Source organism: Equus asinus, chromosome 23 (assembly GCF_041296235.1).
Source record: "Equus asinus isolate D_3611 breed Donkey chromosome 23, EquAss-T2T_v2, whole genome shotgun sequence".
In the NCBI taxonomy this organism is placed as follows: domain Eukaryota; kingdom Metazoa; phylum Chordata; class Mammalia; order Perissodactyla; family Equidae; genus Equus; species Equus asinus.
The window spans coordinates 21,059,002-21,085,788 of NC_091812.1; the positions used below are offsets into that span (position 1 = coordinate 21,059,002).

The 26,787-nt window shown below is 43.6% G+C and overlaps 1 long non-coding RNA gene across 5 annotated transcripts; it reads left to right on the forward strand.

The window, feature by feature from the left end:
- Nucleotides 1-25,445, forward strand: LOC106828620 (uncharacterized). Of its 5 annotated transcripts, none has more exons than XR_011497270.1 (8): nt 1-120; nt 1,436-1,782; nt 2,179-2,234; nt 6,533-6,642; nt 6,919-7,042; nt 24,027-24,233; nt 24,783-24,976; nt 25,131-25,445. It is a non-coding gene; the product is annotated as an uncharacterized lncRNA (long non-coding RNA). The 5 variants fall into 5 exon arrangements; XR_011497269.1 differs by having other exon boundaries at nt 6,536-6,642; XR_011497266.1 differs by lacking the exons at nt 1,436-1,782; nt 6,533-6,642 and having other exon boundaries at nt 21-120.
- The last annotated feature ends 1,342 nt before the right edge of the window (nt 25,446-26,787 follow it).

Below are 26,787 nucleotides of genomic sequence, written 5' to 3' on the forward strand. Positions count from 1 at the left end.
ATTCCGGGCTCCCTCTGCGCATGTGCAGCCGTAGCCCCGCCTCCTCCCTCGTCTTTTCCGGACTCCGCGGGAGCCATTAGGTGCCCAGAGTCTCCTGAGAAAGTAGAGGGCGCGCCCGGGGTGAGAGTGGCGGGGAGCGCTGGGGGCGGGAGTTCTCGGGTCCCCGCCGTCCCCAGCGTCGTGTGTGCGCCCGGGCGGGACCTCGGCGGGGGGAGGCCGGTGGGGGACCTCGGGCTCCCGGGGCGCAGGTGCGGCGCAGCCGGTCAGCAGCCCGACCCAGGAAAAGCCCACGTCGGCGGCGGGAGGCCGGTTGAAACGCGGACGGGGCCCGGGTCTGCGGGGCAGCCGAGCTCCGGAGCCCGAAAGGCCCAGTCAGTCCCGGCTCTGTCACCTCCGAGCAGGGGCGACAGAAGGGCCTGGGTCAGCGTGCTTATGTGGGCGTGAGATTGATAGCGCCGTCTTACGGCGTCGTTTTGAGCCTTAGGTCCGAGTCATCGTTGTACAGTATTTAGACGAGGGCCGGGTAGGAAGCCCTGCGTAAGGGACAGCTGCTGCCGTAGTTGGAAGTCAGTTTGTTGGTGTCGCTGGATGGCCTGATGTGCCCGCCCTCACGACCGCTTCCCCAGCAGCCGAGGCTTAGGTCAGTGGCCCGATGTGCTGGGTCAGGAGGTCGCAGCGCAGGATTTGGGTTCAAGGGCAGGTGGCTTCCCTTCAGTCTCAGGCTTTGTCTCATGTCACACCCGCCCAAGACTGGCACTGCGGCCTTCCCAGCTCTTAGGACCGTGGCCTGTCCCCACATCCCCAAGGATGTAAGGGAAAGGATGTGGATGGAATCCCACCGTGTGTCACATGTACCCTGGGGTTTCTAGTGTCTCTTCAGGTCCCTTGGGTCAGACACACAGGCCTGGCCCCTTCTGCACTGACGGGATGTCCTTCAAGTCTGATATTGTAGTGAATTTTAAGAGTCATATTTTGTCCCCTAAAGTGAATTTATTTCCCAGATCCATGTCCCAGTTTCCTTGAACAAAGCAACCCTTGTGAGGCAGGAAGGAGGGGCCTCTGTGCAGGAGTCTTACCTGGAGGAGAGCACCCCTCTGACCTTAGACCTCTCTTCAGAGCTTCAGAGCGGAGACAGAAGAGCCCAGAAAGAGCAGGTCCTAGATTTGCAAGGTCAGAAGCCGTTCTGATCTCCTTGCCCAAAATGAGCCAGACTTGGTGATGATGCCACCTTCAGGAGCCACCACACCATGTGACAGTGGGGGGTTTGTTCATCCCTGAGCAGAGCAGGTGAGCTGGGGTGGCCCAGGGGCAGTCTGCTCAGGAAAGGCTGCTTTGTTGGGGAGCTTCTGAGGGCGAGGTCCGGGGGACAGGGACAACCAGGCAGAGGGAAGAGGTTCTGGCTCTGGTCCCCTTAAATGGCCCCTGCTCTTTACAGAGGCTGCGCTGCTGTCAGACGTGTCCATCACCACATGTGACATTAATGACATCATCCTGATCTCACAGGATCCCAGAATAATGATGCTTGAAGGATTTTCCAAAGTCATCTACTTGCAACTCTGTTGAAAACTTTAAAGACATTGGCCTGAAAGTTTCAGTGACTTGTCCAGGGAAACCCGGTTTGTGACAGAGTCAGAAGGAAAACTGCAGTTCTCTCTCAGATAGTCACCAAAAGCATCTTATCAAAGGGGCCTTCTGAGGAATACATCCCAGCTGAAATGAACAATTAAAAATTCCTGCCTTCAAGCATCCCGTCTGTTTTCTGTGTATTTTCTGTACCAAAACGTAAATAATATTACTGAGAAAAATAGACATATGATGTATACTATTTTTCTTCCACGTTAATTTTAATGAAAGAATAGTGTCTTTTCCTTTGGTGTAGTTTAATTCAACTCATCTGTTGTTTTTCTTCCTTTCTGTTAGAAGGACACATGCGTTATTATTAAATCAATCAAGAAAAGTTTATGTTCACTCAGTAAAAAACTGCAGATGATCATTGCAGAGTCACACAAAGACAGGTGGTGCCGCCTGTGTGTGATCCACTTCGTGCCTTTTCAAGGCCCAGAGGGCCCTATGTCTGGGGGAGGATGATCCCCAGCTGGGGTGCTGATGTGGGGAGGTGACTCTAGGAGCTGTGGCAGGTCAAATCTCAGGACCCCTGTCTTCTTTCTGTCCCCTCAGCTGAGCCACAGTTCTCTACACTCGCCCAGGAGCCACAGAAAGTGAACATCCCTCAGGTGAGCGCTTTCTCCGTTCCCCACTTTGTATTGTAAGGGATTTATAGGTTTAGACGGATCCATGCATGATATGGAAAAAGGACAAATAGAAATAGATCAAGTCAATCTTGAGGGAAAATATACCCTGTTTGACTGTTAACTGTGATATTTGTTGTCAGCTTTCGTAGGTGACCTTGTCAGGGTGAGTAGGTTTCCTCCAGATACCTGTTTGCTGAGATTTCATATTAGTCATGACTGTGCAATGCATTATATTGAATCCCTTTGTGCAGCTATTGGAATAAAGCTATAGTTGTATTTCCTTCCATCTATAAATACTGTAAATGGTACAATGGGTTTTCTAATATGAACTTGAATTCCTGTGTAGACGGTAGTTGCTAAGTTGCTTCTTACATATTTTCCTACGGCTTTTTGCTAATACTATATTTAGAATTTTTGTTTCTGTATCCACAGGTCAGATTAGACTGTACTTTCTAGTTTCTCTGTCCAATTATGGTATCAAGGTCATAGTCTCATAAAAGAAAATGGTCATGCTCCTTTTCTTTTCTAATAATTTAGATAAGAAAATTGTTATGTGTAGCTTTTGTGAAACTCGTCTGTAAGTTTGAGCCTTATGAAGACTTTCTGCTTGAAGAGTTTGATTATCAATTTATTCATCATAAGTCTATACTAGATTTGTATTCTTTTCTTGGTATGACTTTGGTCATTACATTTTCATAGAAAACTGTTCATTTTTATGTGTGTTTTTCAGTGTATTTTCATGAATTGATTGATAGAATTTTCTTAAGATTTCAGTCTTTTGGGACCGGTCCCGTGCCCAAGTGGTTAAGGTCACACGCTCTGCTGCGGTAGCCTAGGGTTTTGGTGGTTTGGATCCTGGGTGCGGGCATTGCACCGCTCGTCGCGCCACATTGAGGTGGTATCCCACATGCCACAACTAGAAGGACCTGCAACTAAGATATACAACTACATACCGGGGGGATTTGGGGAGATAAAGCAGCAGAAAAAAAAAAAGATTGGCAGCAGTTGTTAGCTCAGGTGCCAATCTTTAAAAAAAAAAAAAAGATTTCAGTCTTTTATCCATAATTTTCTTTTTTGATCAGCTTTTAAATTGTGTTTTAGTATAAAGCTGCTAATCATAAAAGGACAAAATGTGTTCTAGTTGGCCCAATCTGAAACCTAGAATTTCAGCTTCGGAGGGTCTTCATATTTTATGCTGGCAGCAAACCCTAAACATTGGGAGTAGAGGAATGTGCCCTTGCCATATTTGTGTTCTCTGGCTCTGCACAGCCCCCAGTCAGCACCATTTGCTGACAAGAGTATCCTTTCTCCATTGAATTACCTTGACACCTCTCTGGGAAGTCAACCAGCAATGTATGTATGGTCTGTTTTGGACTCTGTTCACTTCTTTTTTTTTTTAATTTTGCCATCCCTGATGGTGCCTTTGGTGCTTCTGTTGTAGAGGGCATCCTAGGCTGGTAGACTGGTCTTTTTTTTTTTTTAAATTGGCATCTGAGCTAACAACTGTTGCCAATCTTCTTTTTTTTTTCTTCTTCTTCCTAAATCCCCCCAGTACATAGTTGTATATTCCAGTTGTAGATCCCTCTGGGTTTGCTATGTGGGACCATGCCTCAGCATGGCCTGATGAACGCCCAGGATCCAAACCGGCAAAACCCTGGGCTGCCAAAGCTGAGTGCACGAACTTAACCACTCAGCCACAGGGCTGGCCCCTGTTCACTTCTGATGGTCTATGTTAATCCTATTGCTAATACCACACTGTCTTGATGAGTGTCTCTTCAGTAAGTCTTGAAATCAGGTAATACAAGTCTTCCAACTTTGTTCTTTTTAAAAATTGTTTTGGATATTCTAGGTCCTTTGCTTCTTTACAGAATGTTTTAAAAATCAGCTTTCTTATCTCAAAAGTCGGCTGAGATTTTGGTTTTCATTGCACAGACTCGGAGAATTTGTAGTGTAGATCAATTTGGGGAGAAATTACATCTTGATCATGAGTCTTCCAGTTCATGAACATGGTATGTCTCTCCATTTAGTTCGGTAATACGGAGGGTTTAGATTTTTATCTTTCTGCATCAAAACGAGAGTTTAGACTTACAGTTTAAAAGAATAACTCTGTCTGCTGTTTGAAAATAGACTCTAGTGGGGCAGTGGTGCAAGCAGGTACAATGTAGGAGGCCATTTCTGTAATCCTGGCAAGAAATGATGATCATAAGGCTGTTAGTTACTTTGAAGTAGTCAGGTTGTAGGTGTGATTGAGGGTAGAGCCACGAGTCTGGGAGAGTGTGTTTCCTCTCCACAACCTTGCAAATAGAGTGTGCATCAAACTTTGGATTTTTACCAGTGTGACTTACAACTGATCTCAGTTTAGTTCTGTAAGCTTTGCTTTTCTCATGAATAGGTGGGGCATCGTATTTTGTTAATAGTTCACTATAGTTCTTTGTTTTTGAACTCTTTATCCCTTATCTGTTCTCGTATTTACATGCCGATTTTAATGACTGTATCCAGTATACCCTTATAGCCCTTTTTCTGTGAAATAAATTGCACAGTTTTCCTAGTTTCTTGTATTTTTGTCTTGCTCACGATTTAACAAAATTTTTTTATTATTATTATTTTTTCGGTGAGGAAAATTGGCCCTGAGCTAACATCTGTTGCCGTTCTTCCTCCTTTGCTTGACGAAGATTGTCCCTAAACTGACACCGGTGCCAATCTTCCTCTATTTTATATGGGATGCCACCACAGTGTGGCTTGATGAGCGGTGTGTAGGTCTGTGCCTGGGATCTGAAACCGTGAACCCCAGGCCACTGAAGTGGAGCGCACGAACTTAACCATTACACAGCCGGGCCTGCCCTGGCATTTGATTTTTATGTTGTCAAATTTAGCATCTTTTTCTTTTCTGATTCCTGGATTTTCAGTCATAGCTGGGCATTTCCCATTCTAACATTGTAAAATCATTGTTCTGTGTAGTCTTCTAGAATGTGATTTTGTTTCTTGCATTTTGATCTTGAATGCATTTTATTTTATCCTGCTCTGTGGTGTGAGAGAGAGATCTAACTATCTTTTCCCAGGTGGCCTCCAGCTATCCCTGTGACATTATTGTCCAGCCTTTCCTCACTTATTTGAATGATGTCACCTATATTCAAAGAGGAAGTTTACTTTGTTAATCATTCTTCCCACCACACACGTTGTTCAGGTCTTGCTTGCTTGAAGTTTGGACGTCTTTCTGGGCTCTCTTCAGTGCCTTGCTCTTTCTGCCCACTTCTCTGTTTACATTTGATTGTGGGCTACATTGTCCTGTCTTTCTCATCTAATAGGACCTTACCCCCTGTCTTCCAAAATTTGTTCATATTTTTGGGCCGCCTTCTGGGATGTTTCTCTGCAATCCTCTTTTGTTGTACTTTTATAGTAGGTTTTGTATTTTATCTGAGTGCGTTTTTGGAGGCAGGGCTTGTAAATGTGTGTGCTCAGGCTATTCCCTTGAACTAGAAGCGTCATTTATCCTTCTAATTGTCTCTTCTCTTAATGTCCAGTACTTTAATCTTTCTACTTTCTCATTCCACCATTTAGAATTTTTTTCTCAGCCTTCAAGGCTTATTCAATTTCTGCTTGCGTCTTCAATTTTACTATTTCCCTGAATTCTGTATTTGGTGCCTTTTCTCTCCTCAGTTTCTATGTCCTTTCTGACCCAGGCCTTTTTCTCTGATGACTTCAGTTACCATCTAAATGACTAAAGTCTCCTAAATTCTAGTGACCCAACCGCTGACTCTTATTTATTCTTCTAGTCTCTGTGTATGGCATCAGCATCCACCCATTTGCTTGTGGAGCATCTCTGTGTAGTTGCACAAGAAAATAATGACCAGGTTTTGTTTTCTATAAGAATTAGTTTCCCATTCTTTATCTTTGTTGCTTTGCCTTAATATCGTAATTTCTTAAATTAGATCTTTTGTTTTGCTGCTTAAGACCTTGTCCACTATTCATGTAGAGCAGTGGTTGCTAGCTGCAGTCAGTTTTGCTCCCCAGGAGACATTTGGCAATGTTTGGAGATAGTTTTAATTGTCACAACTGGGGATGCTGCTGGCAACCAATCAGTAGAAGACAGGGATACTGAAAAAGATCGTAAAATATACAGCACAGTCTTCCACAAAAATAGCATCGTCTGGTCCACAGTGTTGGTAATGCCATGTTGAAGAAATCCTGTTCTAGAGCATTACTCCTGAAATAAAAATCTGGTGATGTGTAATGTCTCCCTGGGCTTACATGTGTCTCTTATTGGTTTCCTATTTCCCCAGCAGAGATCTCCGGTCTGGAGTGTGTATACTCTGCAGAGTGCTCAGCATAATCCATTGGTGTATGGGAAATATATACAAGAATCCTATTTATAATAACTTTACCTAAAAAAGTAAGGCATTAAGGTTTCTCATTATTCTATTAAGCGACAATATATGTGTATAAAATAAAAATAAATGTAAATAAATCGGCATGAGAATAATTTTTTTTTACTGATGATGTACATCTCCTCAAAGTATAAGACAGAATTAGGGCCCCGTGATTGTCATCCTTTATAGCATTTTGTTTTAAATTGTGAACAGTAAACATAGTAAGACTTAGTTTCTAACAGTGTTCTCTGTGTCACTGCTTCTGGACCCTCACATTGATTAGAAATGTGCTGTTGCAGGTGTCAGTGTCATTCAAGCACGTGCCTGTGGAGTTCCCCAGGAGGAGTGGCCGCAGGTGGAGTCTGCACAGAGGACCCTGTACAGAGACGTGGTGAAGCTGGAGAACTACAGTTGCCTTGTCTGGTGGGTGAGCAGACCTTACCATGTGACTCCCTTTAGTCTGCAGATTTTGTGTTTTCTTTTTTAACTATTAACCAATTTTGTCGAGGTGTGTATAAGAAAAAATAAAACTCAGCACTTTTCAGTGTACAAGTGAGTGCGTTTTCAAAAATGATATAGTAGATGACCATCATCAAAATCATGATTTGGAATATTTCCATCATGCCAAAAACATTCTTGTACTACTTTGCGGTAAGTCCCCTCCCTCCACCCCTACCTCTCAGATGCCTGAGAGCAATCACTGGTCTGTTTTCTATTGCGGTAGTTTTGCCTTTTCTCCACTTTCATATCAATGGAATCACAGACTCTTTTTGTACATGAGAAAGATTGGCTCTGAGCTAACATCTGTGCCAATCTTCCTCTATTTTATGTGGGATGCCACCACAGCGTGGCTTGATGAGTGGTGCTAGGTCCATGCCTGGTATCCGAACCCATGAACCCCAGGCCACCAAAGCAGAGCAAACTTAACCACTATGCCACTGGGCCAGCCCCGAGTATAGACTGTCTTTTGTCTGGCTTCTTTTACTCAGCAGAATGCTTTTGAGAGTCCTGTACGTGTGTGAATCACTAGTTTCTTCTTTCTGTTCTGAGTAGTGTTCCCTTGTGTGCATAAACCACAGTTTGTTTTCCTTTCAGTTGATGGACACATGGGATTTTTTTCCATTTGGGGCGATTATGAATAAAACTTCAATGAATATTTACATACAGTTTTTTGTGTTGACACGTTTTCATTGCTTGTATAAGCACCTAGGAGTGGGCTTGCTGGGTCTTCTGGTAAGTTCATATGTAACTGTGTGAGACGCTATGAATGTGTCCAAGCTGGCTCAACTGTTTTTCATGCCTATAAGCAATGTCTGAGTTTTCTCATTGCTCTCTCGTTACCAACAGATGCTTTGGTAAGTCTTAATATTTTTAACCATTCTGGTTAGTGTCTGGTTCTATCTTACTGAGTTTTAATTTGTGTTTCCTTGGTGAATGTGTTGAACTTCTTTTCATTTGCTTTTTAACCATTTATAATCTCCTTTAATTAAGTGTCTGATCAAATATTTAGCCCATTTTTTACTGTGTTTACTTTGTTTTGGTCTTATTGTTGAGTTGAAGAAGTTCAGACCTTTATCAAATATATTTCTGCAAACCTTTTTCTCCATCTCTAGCTTGCCTTTAAGAAGAAAAAGTTTTCAGGTTGCTTTTGGCTTTTACATATACTCTTTAAATAACTTTTTATGTGACATAATTGATTCACAGGAATTAGCACAGTTGTATCCTTCACAAGTTTCCCCCACTGGTTATGTCTTAGATAACCATAATATGGTCTCAACAGCAGTAAACAGACACTGGTACAATGTGTGTGAATAGCTTAGTGCCATTTTATCACATGTGGAGATGGGTGTAACCACCACCACAATCAAGATACAGAATTCTTCTATCACCACAAAGGGTTCTCTCGTGCTGCCTCTTTATAATCATACCCGTCTTTCTCCCACACCTTCGCTAATCCTGCCCACTACTTATTAGGTCTTCAGCTCTATAATTTTTCCCTTTCAAGGACATTATATAAATGGAATCATAGAGTATTTGATGTGAGATTGAGATCAATCCAAGTTGTAGTGTGTATCACTTGTTTATTTCTTTTATTACTACACAGTGTTCCACTGTGTGAATGTGTTGTAGTTTGTTTAGCCATTCATCTGTTGAAGAACTTCTTGGTTCTTTCTTGTCTTGGGCTTTAGTGAATAAAGCTGCTGTGAACGTTCATGTTCAGGTTTTTGGGTGAACATAAATTATTGTTTCTCTGGGATAAATGCCCAGGAGTGTGATTGGTGTTGTATGGCAAGTATATATTTTGTTCTTTAAGAAACTGCCAAACTATTTTTCAGAGTGGCAGTACCATTTTGCATTTCCACCCGCACTGTATGAGAAATCCAGTTACTTTCTGTCCTTCCTAGTACTTGGTACTGCCACTATTTTTTGTATTTGTGGTTGTAATAGGTGTATAGTGATATCTCCTCATGGTCTTAATTTGCATTTCCTTAATGGCTAGTGATGTTAAATATCTTTTCATGTGTTCATATGCCATCTATATATCCTCAGACAGTAAGATGTCTGTTCATGGCTTTTGTGCTTTTTTTCCATCTTTATTGACACATAATGACAAATAAAAATTGTATATATTTCAAGTGTACAACTTGATCTTTTGATATAGGTATACATTATGAATTAATTGCCACCATCAAGCTAATTAACATATCCATCACCTGACATAGTTACCTTTATTTCTTTGTGGTGAAAATACTTAAGATCTATCCTCTTGGTAAATGTCAGGAATATAGTACAGTACTGTTAGCTATAGTCACATTGCTGTACATGAGATCTTCATAGCTTACTCATCTTGCATAACTGAACTTTGTGTCCCATTTCCCATGTCTGCAGCCTCTGGAAACCACCATTCTACTTTCTGTTTCTGTGAGTTTGACTGTTTTAGATTGCACTGAGATCCCACAGTATTTATCTTTCTGTGACTGGCTTATTTCCCTTAGTGTAATGGCCTCAAAGTTTATCCATGTTGGTGCAAATGTCAGGATTTCTGTCCTTTCTTTTTGGCTGAATAATATTCCATTGTGGATATATATACCACATCTTCTTTACTCATTCATCCGTCAGCAGACATTTAGATTATTACCGTATCTTGGCTGTTGTGATTAATGCTACAATGAACGTGGGAGTGCAGATATCTCTTTGAGATCTTGATTTTTTTTTCCCTTTGGATATATACCCACAAGTGGAATTGGTGGATCATAGGGTAGTTTTATTTTTAGGTGTTTTTTTTTTTTATTTTATTTTTTCCTTTTTCTCCCCAAAGCCCCCCAGTACATAGTTGTATATTCTTCATTGTGGGTCCTTCTAGTTGTGGCATGTGGGACGCTGCCTCAGCGTGGTTTGATGAGCAGTGCCTTGTCCGCGCCCAGGATTGGAACCAACGAAACACTGGGCCTCCTGCAGCGGAGTGCGTGAACTTAACCTCTCGGCCACGGGGCCAGCCCCTTACTTTTAGTTTTTTGAAGAACCTTCATACTGTCTTCCAGATGGCTCTACCAATGGAGATTCCCATCAACAGTGTCCAAGGATTCTGTTTTCTCCACATCCTCACCAATACTTGTTGTCTTTTGTCTTTTGGTAATCACCATTCTCTAAGGTGTGAGGTGATATCTCACTGTGTTTTTGATTTGCATTTCGCTGAGGATTAGTGATGTTGAGCATATTTTCATAAACTTGTTGGCCATTTGTATAGCTTTTGAGAAATGTCAACCTAGATCCTTTGCCTCCTTTTTTAATCTGGTTATTTGCTTTTTAGCTATTGAGTTGTATGATTTCCTTATGTATTTTGGATATTAACCCTTATAATTATTATTATAATTTGCACATATTTTCTCCCGGTGTCTAAGTTGCCTTTTCACTCCGTTGATTATTTCCTTGGCTGTACAGAAACGTTTTACTTTGATGCAATCTCACTTGTTTATTTTGGCTTTTATTGCCTGTGCTTTTGGTGTTATATCCAAAAACCATTCCCAAGACTGATATCAAGGAGGTTTTTCCCTCTGTTTTCTTCTAGGAGTTGCCAAAGTCAACAATGAGTTCCTTACAGCTAAACCTGATAGACACCTTTCCATCTTTGTCTCACTTGACCTCACAGCAGCTGTGGATGATGATAACATCCTCTTGGAGACACTCTACTAAACTTTGAGAACTCAGTAGTCTCCTGGTTTTTCTCCTGTGTATGTTCAGTTGTAGTACATTGTCTTGGATTTTACAAAGGTGCCCAAAACTCAGCACTCCTCAACTAAACTCGCAGTCTTTCTCTGCAGATACTTTTTCTCCTACGTCCTCCTTCAAAATGAATGCCTCCAATTTGCATGGATGCTAAAGCTAAAGACTCAAGCAACATCTTTGAATCTTCCCTCTCCCTTAGTATCCAATCTCTCATCCCACCACCAACCAGTCAGTGCTGATTATTACAGTCTCTAAACAGCTCTCAAGTAGTTTCACTCTTCTGCATCCTTTCTGAAACCACCCTAGTCCTAGTAACCAGCCAAATAACTGAATTATCTTAATGACCTCAGGCTTCTGAGCCTCGATATCCGGCTTCCTAAAATGGGGCAGTTAGAATGAACACCAAGTTTCTTCCTTCTCTATATTCTGTGATTATAAGAATTTAAAGCTAAGGAGAGGCTCAGGGCAAAACCAATTCCAGTGCTTTGGGAGACGATCTCACTTTCTCCATTTATTTATTTATTTATTCATTAATTTTTGTATCCTTTCTTCCTTGCTTCCTTAATCCCTCCCTCTGTCTCAGAGCATGCAAACTTAACTACTCAGCTGTGGGGCCAGCCCCACACTTTCTCCATTTAAATTAACTCTTGGGGTGACCGAGACTGTGCCTCATATCCTCCCATAGCACTGCTTTATAGGAGAGTCTCAGGGTCTTCATGACAACTTATAATGAGGCTCTTTTTCTTAAATAGGAATCTGCTTTATGCCACGTTTTGGACTCTAGAAAATATTTTGAAATCAGATTCTAATGTTGGTAACAGCTTTACCTTGCTTTGTTAATTTGTCTGAAAGCTCCTGTTGAAAATAAATGTCACATGTGGAACAAAAAAGTCCTCTGTAAAAATTTAGTCCATCTTTGTTCACTCCCTCTTGAGAGTATAGAAAAAAACCTGCATAACAGGAGAATGTTGATGGAGATTAGGGTGGGGGCAGTGATGATGGAGTTTGGTTGTTTTTCAGCAGTAGTAAGGTCAAAATAAAAGCATAATAAAAGAAGAGTAAAAGATTTAGGTCAGAGCTTTCTATGAAAAAAATTAAAAACCATAAGCAGATGGAAAAAGTTGCAATACAATATGGCAGATTCCACTAATCAGTTTAATAGACAGCCATTTTAATAGCAGAGAGAGTAGAATGCAAAGTGAGAAGTTGGAAAATGTGAAGGAGGCAAGAGCCAGAAAAGTGAGGGGGTCCCTTCCTGCCCTGAGAATTCTTTTGGTTCTGAAGTGTGTGAGCCCAGCTGAGTGAAGACCTGGGGAGGATATAATAGATGCTCTGAAAGGGGCATCCATCAGCTGCAGGAAGATGTGCCGTCTGTCCCCAAAGCTCATTAGCAGATTGGTCATTACTCTCATTAAGAATTAATTTTCTGATTCCAGGGATAGAACTCTCCTCTACTTGATTCGGCTTTCACACAAAAACACAGACTCACCTGGTGTGGATAAAACACAAGTACCCATTACTGCTGCCTCCCATCTTCCCAGGACCCAGTGGGAAGGAAAAGGAAGGTTCTCTAGCCAAGAGTGGAGGTAAGGGTGGAGTTTTCCAGCTCTCCAAGCTGGGTGCAGGTCCCACGAATAGGGGAGAAGTGCAATGCCATCTTTTTTTTGTTTTTTGTTTTTTGTTTTTTTTGAGGAACATTAACCCTGAGCTAACATCTGCCGCCAATCCTCTTCTTTTTGCTGAGGAAGACTGGCTCTGAGCTTACATCTGCCCATCTTCCTCTACTTTATATGTGGGATGCCTACCACAGCATGGTTTGCTGAGCAGTGCCATGTCCGCACCTGGGATCTGAACCGGACAACCCTGGGCTGCTGAAGCAGAATGTGTGCACTTAACGGCTGCGCCACCGGGCGGGCCCCACCATCTTGCTGGCAGCCTGAGACCTTGGGAAAACTGGGTCCTTCTGATCTGGTTAGGGAAGAGACAGTACTTCCAAGCCACTGCAGCAGGGCAACAACAGCATCACAGATCAGATGAGGATCCTGTACCTCAGGGCCTCCCGAGGAGAGAGCGTTTGGGCTCCTACCATTTCTTGGGCTAACTGGTGCCTGGCCCTTTGGAAAATGCCCAGTCATCCCAGGGCTAGACTTCGAAGGAAAAGTAACTTGCCATTCCCCTTAAAATATGTAACTAAAAGCTATCTACACTTTTATGTTTTAAATATACTGTTGGGGCTTCATTTCAAACTGGTATACTGTAAAACTGTTTCAGATAGCTTTAAATCCAAGGCAGGGGCTTTCAAACTCTTTTGACAACAGCTCACAAAAAAAATATGAAGTAATTTTTATATAAAGCAGTATACATACACACATGCACAAAACTAATACAAAAGTTTTATGAAATTTTACTTCCCTTTATTACATGTGATGTACTCTAATATTATTTATTCCATTTTATTTCATTGTTTATTAAGTGCTTGTCACAATCCAGTCATGGGTCAGGACCTGCAGTTTGAAAAACACTCCTCTGAAATTATGGGTTGGATTCATATCTCTGTGTTGGGAGGCTCAGCTGTGAAGACAACTGAAGTCTCTGATGGCATTGGGATGTTTCATGCCAGAAAGGAGACAATGCAATGCTCATCCCCCCTTTCTCCCTCCCCACTTCCTTGGTGCCCTTGTGAGGTGGGACTGCTCAGTCCTTCCCCCAGGGAGGCTTACCAAGGCCAAGTGGGCCAGACGGGGCTGCTGCCAGAGATGCTGCTGATCTGGCTCCTTCTCACCCCACTTCCCCTCTGCCAGGCTTTTCTTGACAGCACCTCTTCCTGATGAGGTTAGAATGACCACTCTGTAGCAGAGGACACGTGCAGCAGCAAGCATCCAGTTGATTCACTAGTTACCCTCTGCCTGTGCTGGGCTGTGATGTGCCATTATCTTCCTGCTCCCATTTTACACTTCACACACCAGCTTTCTCTCCAGTTAGTTGATCACTAACCACTTTGAATATCAGGACCATCGGCTCATTTATTTTTTCTGTTTCAAAGGATGGTGCTGGTGTGCACAGTGAGCAGTCATGTTAATTTCCACACTTGCTGAGGCATCTAAGTGTGATCTGCCTATCACGGTGCTGACTTGAATGAAAGGTTCTTGTGATCATTAGTCAGCATTTATGTAGCTCCTCATGACAACCCATTATTCCTCACAGTACCTGTCACAGTGATCAGTATGAGCAACCCCCATTGTAGAGGCAGTAATTCAGTGGTCCTAGAGAGGTTTTAGCAATATCTCTAAAGAACACAATGTGAATAGCCACAGAACTGTGCCTGGCCTGGACCCCCCTGTGGCTGGCCTGGAGCCCCCTCCCTCTAGCATACTTGGTGCATTCACTCATTCCATTCTCTGGTTAGCAGACCTCCACAGGGTGGGCTCCTCTTGCAGGTTGCAGCTCAGATACTCTGAGATGCCTTTCTGGGCGACCTTATCTACAGCAGCATCCTCTCCCCAGGGCTCTATCACATTCCTGTGTTTATGGACTTCACAGAGCTTAGTGCTACCTGAAGTTATCTTGTTTATGTGTTTGTGTTCTTGTTTGTTGTTTGTCTGCACTGTTCAGGAAGGTCATCTACATGAGAGTAGCAGTCTTGCCTGGGTTGTTCATTGCTGTAGCCATCCTCTTTGTTGAAAGTACCTGGCATACAGTAGGTGCTCAATGATGTTTGTTGAGAGAATGACAGTGACAGGCCCTGTAAATACTGTTACTCACATGTCATTTCCTTTGCCTTTTCATCTCTTTCTGGACTTTCTGGCCATAGTCACACAGTCAGTTATTCTCAGTTATCCTGGAGCTAATGATCTAATTTGTGGATGGCCCGGGTCCTTGGCTTCCTTCCCTCCTTGGCTTCGTCTCTGGAGATTTCTCCAGATCTTTCAGTCATTTCTGCCTTTAGTTGAGTGGGGTCAAGAAAAGAGTAGGGAGATGAAAGTACTATTAGACAGTTTTACTATTTCTAATAACTTTAGAAAGGTACAAAGTTGAAATTAATTGATGTCTAAGATTTCTTTTTAACTTTATTTGTGGATTTCAAAAAATTCATGTTTTTTATACACAATACAGTGAAAAGTGCATTGAAGAAGTTAAAATCACTGTATAAATGTAAGATATAATTATGTGTGCATGTAGTCCCATTAAGCTTGGTGATTGAGAGCTGGTTATACATTTAAGGTTTAGTTAGTTTTCATAGAACAGTAGCTCACGTTGCTCTAATGGATAGGGCCAGATAAGGGCTTAGAAAATGTGCCTTTGGTTGATTTTCTTTTTCAACCATCAAACCAAGATTAGGCTTGAAGGCCCTTCAAATCCTAATGTACACCTGAAATTACACAATGTTGTAAAGCAACATGGTGTCAATAAAATAATCATATTAAAAAATGGTTGAAGTAAGAATACACAAAAGTTAAAGTAAGAATAGTCAAGTGGCCCCAAGCATTTGAATTTTCTTGCTTCAAATTTTGGATGATTAAAATACAATTTCCCCTGCAAAATCTTAGACTTATTTTGGAAGAAAGACCCTCTGGATAATCTAAAAATGAAGTTTTCTATTTAAAAGTTGTTTTTAATGTTCCTTAGAGCCCTGTGTGCAACCAGATAATGGGGTTGCCTTTTCGTTTTAAACATAAGGAATCAATGCCTTATATTTGATAACATGTGCTGTTGCCTTTGGTCCTCCCTACAACTCTGCCCATGGCTATTATTGTTGCCAATTTATAGATGGAAGAATGGAAGCAAAGCTGTTAAGTGCCTTTCCCAAGGTCTTAGAAGAAGTCAGCAAGAAGATGGTCTGGCTCAAGTCTCCTGACTCCAGTTTACTATTCCCCACAATAATGTTGGAAAACCGCTTTGGGAAGGGAAGACTCATTCCTAGTACTGTTGTCACACCACCAAGCTTCAGAAGTCAGGCAGATGTTTTACTTTATGGTTAAATTGGTCACATTTACTCCATGTGTACCTACATTCTGGGCCCTGTGCTTTGCCCTGGGAGAATTCAGAGAAAGTAAAAGACTTAGACTTCCCTGGCTCTTACCACCCAGTGGGTGTGGGAGACACACGCATACAAATGTGGCTGTAATACAAGGGTAGGGAGGTCGGACATGCATTAAGAGATACAAGATGGACTTGGCATGAATAAGATTTAACTGAGGTGAGACTGAGAAGAGTCAAGGGGAATGGGGTGTCAACCAAATTTTATCCACCTACAATTTTAGTGTTCAAATTTTATCTACCGTGGCAAGCAGTTAGTAGATAATGTTTTAAAATTACTTTTAAGTAGACGTATTCGCCTATTAGTTATATAAGTAGAAGTAAATGCAAGAAGAACTACACTAGAAATGGCTAATGTGGTTTCAGTGGGGAAAGGAACTGGGGGATAGGAAGGATTGGGGTTGTGAGGTGGGAGAGGGCCTGTTGTGGCTCTTTGTAAACCCTTCAGTACTATTTGATTTTAAAGGCACAGGTATGAATTACTTAGATAAATATTATGGCGGACTGGAATTGGCCACCCCAAGATATGTCTCTTGGCATGAGGATTATTTTGGCCTGGTTACTTTTAAAAACTGGAGACAGGAAAGAAACTCTGAAAAGTAGAATTTACTTACCTTTTGTTAAGAGACATTTACATTGTAAAGGAAATCTCCATCTGTAAAGGTGTCTCCTTCTCTGTGCCAGGAAGGAGGGATGATCTTATCTCTAGAAACTTAGCAATGTGGAAGGCAAGGACTCAAGTCTGCATAATAACCTGACTCTTGTTTACTGTACTTGTGTGGTAATCTCCCATGATCAACTCCCCCCACCCCCAACATCCTCCTTTGTCTTTAGCTGAAGATGATATTTAAGGTGGTGGCTTCAGCCATTTTGGCGAGTTGCTCAGGTTGCCTGAGCCTCTCCCATGTATACATGTTATAAAGCTTTGTTTAATTTTCTCCTGTTATTCTGTCTCATGTGAATTTAATTCATTCTCCAGCCAGAAGAACCCAGAGCGGATAGAGGAAATGTGTTCCTCACCTATGTTATTAAGTGGGCTTTAAAGAATGAGTAAGGTTTCTACACTGAGAGGGAGGAGAGAGGACATTCCTAGCAGAGGACCCAACATTAACACAGAGGAAGCAGGAGAGCAGAGGGAGGAGCAGGTAACCCATGAGGATGACAGTGTGGAACACACCTCCAGGGATAGGGACACATGAGCTGGTGCTCGACTGCAGAGGGGCTTGGATAGAAGGACATGCACACACACTCACGTGGTTGTTGGCAGGAAGGCAGTCAAGGGTGCTGGGTGAAGGGGTGATATGTTCAGCACTGAGCTCTATGTACAGCAGTGGTTCTCACCTTGGAGGTTACCTGCTTGTTGAAACAAAATTGCTGAGCCCCACCCCACAGCCAGAGTTCCTTCCTGAGTAGGTCCAGGGTGAGGGCCAAGGATTTCCATTTCTGATGAGTTCCAGGCAATACTTATGCTGCTGGTCTGGGAACCACAACTTGACAACTCATAACAGAGTAATCTAACAACAAGGAGAAGTTGAGACTAGAGTAGTGCAAGAATGGAGGTCAAGGGACTGTTCCACCAGGACAGAGCAGAAGGAATGGGGCCCTGATGGGGAGCTGGTGGGAAAGTACAGAATAGTGATCAAGAGAACAGACCAACTGCTTAAAGGACAGGGGACCGTAGAACCATTGTTCTGGGTTGTGTCAAATCAGAAACCACCACTAAATCCCCAGTGCCTGTGCCAGGTACACGAGAAGCACCCAAAATTCATTTTTTAAATCACAATCCTGTCTAGAAATTAAGCTGTGAGTTTTATCTTACTTTCCCTTCCTCTCACATCAATAACCTCAGTCTGGTGCAATTTAGGTGGCAAAGGCATCTTCCAGGGAGAGCATCCATATGTGCACCTAGTCAGAAAGTATATCTATCTGTATATGTAAAATCATGCTAAAACTGATTTCCTTATTATTTCATTTTATTACATCCTCATAGTTAAATACTGTTTAAAATAAATACAGAGTACAGGAAGCATCCATCTCTACCAAGTGGGACAAAAAATGATTAACTCTCTATACCATAGAAATACTCCATGAAAACATAGAGGAATCCTTGAACCAACCAACATTCACTGAGCATCTACCACCTGAAGAGCACCGTGGATGTGCTTGGATACAAAGATGAATAAAACATGGGTCCATTCCAGTTCAACATCTAGCAGTCTTTGTCCTGTTCTCTTAAATCTGCCTTGGATTTTGTTCATAACAGAAATTCTAAAGCAGGCCAGAAGAAGATAGTTAGCTTTTCTAAATTGACCACCTCTGTCGTCTAATTATTCCACTGAGGAGAACACTTGCTCCTGGATTATTTCACTGAGCTGACACACGCAGACAGTCTGGGGAGCATCCAGCCCCTGTTTACTCCCCGGTCTTTAAGTCTAGTGAGCATTTTATCGCTTACACCTTTTGATGCCAGAGGGTGCAACCTGGGGTTTTGGAAATACCATTTCCTTTACTACCTCCTCCAATAACAGGGTCACTTCAGGACCAGTGAGTGGTTGGCACTAGGACGTGTTTCCCAGAAGTACTAATAATTCTGGAGAGGAGAAAGTATTTTCACAGCTGCAGCTCTGGGTGCCGAACTTTCTACTGTCAGTGAGAATCATGTCCCACTGAAACTATAGAAGTGGCACTGACCCTCAAAGGGATAAGGTGACAGGGAGTGGTGTTTACTTGAGTCAGAGAGCAACCAAAATTGACTTCTGCAGCTGGAAAAAACAAAGACAAGGGTTAAAGATCAACTTCCTCTTTAATTTTGGCTAATCAGCAGCCCAAGTGGCCTTTCTCAAATGTTTCGGGTCTGCTGACTCTTGCAACTCTATAAAAGACCCCATATGTTGTATGAACCTAGACCTCCTGGGCACTGGAGGGAAACAAAAGAAAAAATTTTCCATCTCAGAATTAATGAAGTCATCCAATGCACCCAGCTCTCCCTGCCCCATCCTCAACCTCATCCATCTCCAAATCTTAGGAATTTTGTTAAATACCACTCCCATCCATCCTCATCACTCCACCTTGGCCCCCACCAGCATATTCTATGCTGACGTCATCTCTCGTAGATCACTGCAGTAGCCTTCTCACTGGCCTCTCCCATCCTATTTATCCCCCTCCAAACCATTCTTCACCTTAAATCACAGTAACTCATTAATTCACGGTATTTATTCATGGTAATTCACTCACGGTAATCTTTTGGAAACTCAAATAATACTACTAAAATTGGAATACCCTACACACACACATAAATCCTAACTTAAAATTTTCCCCTGGCCTTCCCATTGCTCCAAAGACTTAACTAGTTGATTTGCCCCAGAGAGATCTGCATAATCTGTGCCCCCTGTGCTTTTCCCTCTTGTTGCATCACATTCCTCCCTCCACACTGTGCTCCCATCACCCAGAGTCCCCTGCCCGGAGCACTCCTCCCTCCCTGCTTTGCCAAGTTGTCTCCTACTCCCCTTTTACCTCTTAACCTTTATCAGCTCCTGAGAGACGCTTGAGGAAGACCCTCTCCTCCCTGGTTAAGCCAGATCCCCGTGTTTTAAACTCCCTTGGCACCATCAACCAGCTCATGAACCCCTCATAGAATGTAATACAGGACATTTACATGAACTTTTGTGATTATCTAATTTCTGCTTGGTCTCCTCACTAGACTGTAAGATCCAGGAAGGCAGGAACTCTACCTCTTTTTGCTTTTCATTGTATTCCAGAGTCTAGCACAGTGTCTGGCACATAGTGGGTACTAAATAAATGTATTTGTTAGGAAGGAAGGAAGGACGTAGTGGAAAATTGATAGTTCTAAAATGATAAAGAGGAGGTCTAGCATTTTAAGGGAATGGTAATCATAGGTGACACCTGTTAAACTTCTGATGTTAGAAATTTAACTGTTCTAACTGTTCAGAGCTCTTTACTTGCTCATTCCAGTTCTCGGGGCCAACCCTGTTAGCACGTATTAGTATCTCCATACTTAATAGATGAGATCTGAGACTTAGGTTACTTGTGCAAGGCCAGGTAGCCAGTACAAGGTGAAGACTTAACAGTCATCAATATTGTTACTCTATTTATTACTATCATCACCTCGGTGGAGTTCCCTCAGGTTCCCTCGGGAAAGGAGCAGTGTCTGGCAGATGCAGCCCCGCCTCCAGACCTCCAAGCATCTTTTGAGGCCGGGCCCTGAGTCGGGGTTCAGGCTGAGAAGGCACGAGGCCTGGCTGGCCTGGATGGAAATGGCAGAGGGAGGGAAGGACCCTTTGGGCAGGGCAGGGGGTAAGGTCGCTTGGGCATCCAGAAACCTTTGTGAGAACCTGTCTTTGAGTTAAATCTCAACTTTTGTCTTCGAGAAGCAGTGGAAACAGGATCCAGCTGGCCTGTGCTGCCATCATTAAGCCGAACAGACCTCTCAAACAGCCTTTCAGGCCCTGCCACCGGATGTAGCCCTACCCCCAGAGCACTCTGGGCCGGGCCTCCCTTTAGGAATCCCTCCCTTTGCCTATATGTTCCTCCAGAGGATTCTGATCTCTGCTAGGTGTCCCTGGCTGTGATCAGGGAAACATGGTCTTGCTCCTCTGAGAAGGTAGATAATTAAGCCACATACTCCACACGTGGTAAAAGTGTTGTGAATTGGAAAGCAAGGGCAGATCCCAGCTCGGGAGGATCAACGAAAGCATTGAGGGAAACCTTTCTGTATAATGGAAAGGGAAGAGGGAAGAGGGGATGGGGATTGTATTTTTGTTTTGTTATTATTTTCAAGTTTTTATGATGAAAAGTTCCCATGTGATGACGTCTCATTCCCCTGTGGTGGTCCAGCATGTGTGCTGGAGTGAGAAGAGTGGACACATTGTAGGAAAGTGAAGTCGTTGTGAGAACTTAGGCAAGAGAATTGGCTGAGAAAACAGGCACAGAAGCTCCACCGAGGCAGGGACTCTGTTTGTTGCCTCCATTGGGTGTTCCACGTGGTTAGAAGAGTGCACATGGTAACACAGGAGGAGTGACTGCAGATTCTCATGCAGTGGTGGAGCTGACCAGTAGCTGTAAAACAGACATTTATGGGGACCCAAAACTCACTCGCGTGATTTCATCCAAGAGGAATCAGCTCCTTATTCAAAGGCAGGTCTAAAAAAGGCAGACTTGGATTTTGCCAGGCAGGACAGCTGAAAGGAGAAAGGGGTAGGCAGTTTAGAGTAGCGCTGTTAAGGCCTGGGGTTAAGTGATGGACCATAAAATTTTCCTTGAAGAGGGAGGAAATGGAGACAGCAGTTGTCAGATGGACAGGGGAAAGTATAAAGTGGCTTGTACTTCCTGAATAGGTTGAGGAGTTGGCATACCGAGGGCATAAGATGAGAGGATAAAGGGTGGAATGTCAGACTGTCTTCTTTCAGAATGCGGAAGCATTCCTGGTGATAAGTTCTAGGATATGGCCATAACTGACATGGAATGGAGGTAAAGGGCTCTGAGATGAGGAGGGGTATTCAGTGAGAGACCAGATTTTGGATGGTCTATCCACATGGATGTTGGGGCCTCTAACTGCTTCCTCCCACTTTGAGTTCCTATCCTGGGCCCCTTTCCTGTCCCGAGATCTCCACAGAATTGGCATTTCCTGCAGCTGTAAGCTTCAGTCCATGGCATGACTCTGGACAAGAAGGCAGAAGTCGGGCAGTGAGAAAGAGGGCTGTAGTAGACATCTGTTTTGTTTTTTTTGTTGTTGTTGTTGTTTTGACACCCAGCATTCACTCATCTTCTGGAAATAGTCCTTCTATTGCCCTTTGGGGAACTAACTCAGTTCTCAGTCCAAGTGCACATGGAGTTGTCTGTCGTGACACTCTTACTTTAAGGGTGGGTATTTAACTCAGGCTTGGCCAAAAAGATTGGTCCATGCTTTTGGCAACAGTGATTGGTCAGGGATGGGCATGTGTCCTGACCAGAGACAATAAGACACGGATTTTTGAAGGGAGTAGTGAGAGAGACAACCCATTTTAAGCTGCACTTTAACTTGGAATATGTAGCTACTAACTTGCCAGACAGAAAGTCTTACAGTGAAGCCAGTCCAGAATATAGAGCCAAGAAATGGATAGAAACTGTATCTTGATGACATCAACTGAGCCCCAGCATGAATCCTCCTGCCTGAGGGCAGCCTTACTCCCAGACTTTTTCAGGTGCCTGAATCAACAGATCTTCTTTGTATTTGCTGTCATTTATATCCAAAGAATCCCTCACAGTATAAGGGGGCTCTCCATCCCTGTCTCCCTCTTCTGTACTAGCACATTAAATATATATTACCTTGCCTGTCGTTCAGGTCATGCCCTTCTGTAAAAAATGATAAAGAAACCTGTTTCAAAGGGTTGTAAAGATTAAATGGCATAATATACATAAAAGCATAACTTTGGGCCGGCCTAGGGGCTTAGTGGTTAAATTTGAGTGCTCTCCTTCAGCAGCCCAGGATTCACAGGTTCGGATCCCAGGTGTGGATCTAGCACCACTCATCAAGCCACACTGTGGTGGCATCCCACATCAAATAGAGGAAGATTGGCACAGATGTTAGCTCAGGGGCAGTCTTCCTCACACAAAAAAGCATAACTTTGTTCCGCAACATTGAAGTGCAACAAGCAGTACTTAATCTAAATTAAATTAAATCTGGCTCAAAGCCCCATTTTAAGGAGTAAGAAGATATCCATTATTAGTCATTACTGGGAGCCTTTTGCCTATTTAGTTTAATATTCACTGTGAAACAAATATGTAGGAAAGAGCCTGTGATATTGGGTCCATCTGGGTTGCCCCTGGCATGTTCATTGTCTAAGCCCATCTGGCCCATTAAAAGGCCAGTGGCTGCACAGCCTCTGTGCCAAGTGTGAGCAATGCAGTGTCTGTTGCAACTCTCAGGGTGATGGCGCTTGATGATTAGTCATCTCAGCAACATCACTTGATCCTGTAAAACCTGTGCTGTCTCCTACAGGACTTCCACTCATAACCAACCCACTTAAGGGACTCATCTCTGCATTTTTACTCTCAAGGCATTGGAGCAGCTGTTACCTTTAGGCTACTCTCCTTTCACCCAACGCTTGTGTCAACCCCTATCTCCTCTTTCCTGGGGACACCCAGCTAAATTCTCCTCCCACATGACGGCCTGGACAGGACTGTAGAACAGGTGCATCACAGCTTCTGTTCGGGTCAGGAAACATAAAAGCCATTAATAACCCCTGAGACCAGAAGCCCAGAACTTCCTGTGAGATAAAAGTGGAAAGATAACATTTATTCCTTCTGGAGCCACTCTGGCAGGGAGTAGAAACAGCAATCAATAGCCTGGTAAATTATCCTGTTTCAAATGAAAGTTGCCTCAAGCTAGGCAAGAATCACTAGAGGAATATTGCCCCCTCTTGTCATTGAGAGCCGAACCCCCTCCCACAGTGAAGCATTGTTAAACTTGCATAATAGTCAGTTCCTTCCCTGCCCCCTGCTGCCCCTAGAAGGAAGGAAGAGACCCTCAGTCTCCTGGGAGATAAGAAGGCAGCCTCCAGAAGTCTCTGAGCTGCTCCTTGGCGTCCTTAATGAAAACTGAATGTGTCCTTGTAACCCCAGGAAAATAGCCTAATTTAAGGCTCTGATCCAGAGCTAATGGAAGTTCTAGAAGAAAGCCCTCAAGAGAAGAGCCCCTTCTCATAGTCTGGGCCCCTTCATTGTGACTGCAAATGAGGGCACAGTTCTCAGTGTTAATCCCCACTAAGGCTGCCTCAAGGAAGCTGATTCCCTTAGGCGGCACCTGGCACAGGAGAAATTCACAATGCCTGAACCTGGGATCTGGGGTTCCCTGCCCAACCCATGTTAAGTTACCAGTCAATTCATGCATTTTGTTTGTCCTGATGTTAGATTTGGAGTGTGGGCTTGAGATTGTAAAAATTCAGGTAGCCTATTACGATTGCATTCTATGTCAGTGATAATTCTTCAGGCACCAGGAAATATGTAAATGAGACCCTCCTGAAATTGCACAATACTGTGATCCCTGGATGTGGGAACCAAGCGCATGAAACCTTTTTCTAGAGAAATTGATCCTCATCTCTCCAATTACTGTTCAGCTAATAAACTTTCCTTCTTTTGATTACAGTCCTGCTTTTCCATAGGAACAGGAGTCTGGGAACAAGGAAAACAGTCCTAGAAGCAGAAGAAGAGTATGGGATCACTCATGGACAGTGCTGCCATCTCATTTGGACAGGTCACTTCCTAGATGTGCTGAGTGTGCAAATTCTGTCTCCTTGTCTCATCCAGTGTTTCTCTGAATGGAAGCAAGTATCTGGGCCCCAGGTGTGACTTGGTATGTGACCCTAGCCTGTACATCAGCCCCTTTGGGCCACCACCTCCCCTTGGTTAGAAGTCCTCGGGCTGTGGGTAGATGGAAAACATCCCAGAATGGGAGTGACATGCTCTGCGTTCCATAGTACTGGCTTTGCCATTGATTGTGTGACTCATTCTGATGTTCCAACTGTGAAGATCAAATTTGAAGTGATGGATATGTTATATTAAATGTATTAATAAGAGCAGAAATTAAATCTGTTGGGTTTAAATGCAACCTGTAGGGTTTGCTTCCTCTATAAGCCTGGCTGTCTCTGCAGGAGCTGAAGGTTGCTTCTTTAGGCTTGTTGTCTGGGAGCTAGAGCAGAGTGGAGAGAGTGAGGTGGAGCCACGGTGAGCCATATTGCACCTAATTTTTCCTCCCCTCTAAGTCTGAATACTGGCAGTGGTGAGTCAGGTGGTTCTAAGGGCTCCTTTCACTTTACCATTCATGATGACCCCACACCACCTCTCCCTCCACGCCACCTTTTTCTCCTTCTTTGGATGCCCCAACCTCTTTGACGTTTTTCAGCTGCCACTCCACTCAGCTCTTAAGCAACTTTGACCTTGAAGACATGGATGTGGATGAGAACAAGGATCCACTTGGCACCTTTGGCCACTTTTGCTTCAGTGAACTGAGTGGGGTGTCCAAGAAGAAACCCTGGTGTTAGGAAGACGTCTAAGAATGTTCCAATGATCCCCGCCTCCTGATAGTCACACCTTTGGGTAATTACCCCTCCCCTTGAGAGTAGGCTGGACTTAGTGATTTGCTTCTGACTAATAGAATAAGGGAAAGGTGATGGGATGTGTTTCTATTATTAGTTTACCAAAGATTGTGACTTCTGTCTTTTTGTCATACTCTCTCCTGGCTTTGATGAAGCAAGCTTCCATGTTGGAGAGGCCCACAGGACAAGGAACTGAGGGTTGCCTCCAGCCAACTCCAGCCCACAGCCACCAGGAATTGAGGATCTCAGTCCAACAGGCCTTGAGGAGCTGCATCCTGCCAACAGCTATATAAGTGAGCTCAGAACTATGTCCTTCTCCAGTTGAGCCTTCAGATGAGACCCCTGCCCCAGCTGATACCTTAATTGCAGCCTTGTGAGAGACCCTGGAGCAGGGAACCCAGGTAGGCCTTGCCTGGACTCCTGACCCAGAAAAACTGTGAGTTAATAAATATGTGTTTTTTTAAGCCACAAAATTTTGGGGTATCCATTACATAGCAATAGATACACCCCTAAATTACCGTAACCTTGGTGTAAGATATAGCATGGCTGGGAAGGCGGGCAGCAAATAGGAGGACACCCTCTCTGACAGTCTCCCTGGAGAAACTGTCTTCCTGCTCAAAGACTATCCCCCATCCTTTTATGCTGCAATGGTAGCATTCTGCTCCACTAAGCCCAGATCAGTCTCCAGGAGGCGAGGCCTAGGTAGTGTTGGGTGGAGTGCATGGCCAGGACGGGGTCATGAAGAGTGATGATGAGGTCATTCTTCCCCTTCTCCTTTTTTTCTTCCTTTCACATTCACTCCACCATTACATCTTCTTTACTCTGTTTCTTTTCCCCCCATATCCTGGGTGGCTGCCCAGTGACCATTCCTTCAGAGATGGCCGGGTGACCTCTTGGTCTTGCAATGCTGCTGTCAAGCTAGGCCTCCTGAAGAGATTTACCTGAGGTGCGGCTCTTCGCGATCTTCAGCGTCCCTCACAAGCTAGGAGACCTCTTTGTAGATCTCAAAATATGCCTTCTAGACAGATTAACACCCTACATATAACAGACTCTTCAGCAGGACCCACCCAGTTCCTAGACTCTGCCCTGGCTACTCCAGTGTCCACAATTGCAAAACCCATCCATACACAGCCCCCCATTGACTGCCCACCTGTGAGAGTCTCTGGAGTCAGCAACTTTTTCTAAATGAAAATAAGCCGCTGTTTTCAGGAAAATATTTGTATCTCTGATCCTTTTCAGAGCTGCAAGTTCTATTTTCCCTAGTGTTCTGGGAATGGTAGAGGAAGGGGAAAGGTGAACTGCTCCGCATTTTCATTAGGGTCAGGTGAGGAGTAGAGACATGGCCCACACCCCAGACTTCCTGAGGGAGAGAAGGACTCTTAGGAGCAGTTGACATTTATTCCTCACCAAGAGATCCAAGAGCAACATTTGCCCCTACCACTCACCTCAGGGCCCAACCACCTCCACACTTCCAATTCCAAAACTTTCTGAAGCCACAAGGGGGAATTCTGGCTGTATTATTCCAGAGGAAAGCATCCCAGCCTGCCGCTGTGTATAGTTCAGGATAGTGAGGGAGCAGATGGGAAGACAGGTTGAGCCAAGTTCTGGACTTGAAGCGTTTTGCCCACTTTGAAAAGGACTAAAGTTTTTAGAATAAACTTTTTGTACTTTTTATGAAAGAATAAAGTGTTTTAAATAGAGGACATCTGAGCCGGGTCAAATAAAGGACCCAGGATAAAAGTGAGATGGCCACTGTCAGGTCCCCTACAAGGGACTGGTCATCTTTTAGAGACCAAAAGAGGAAATCAGTTA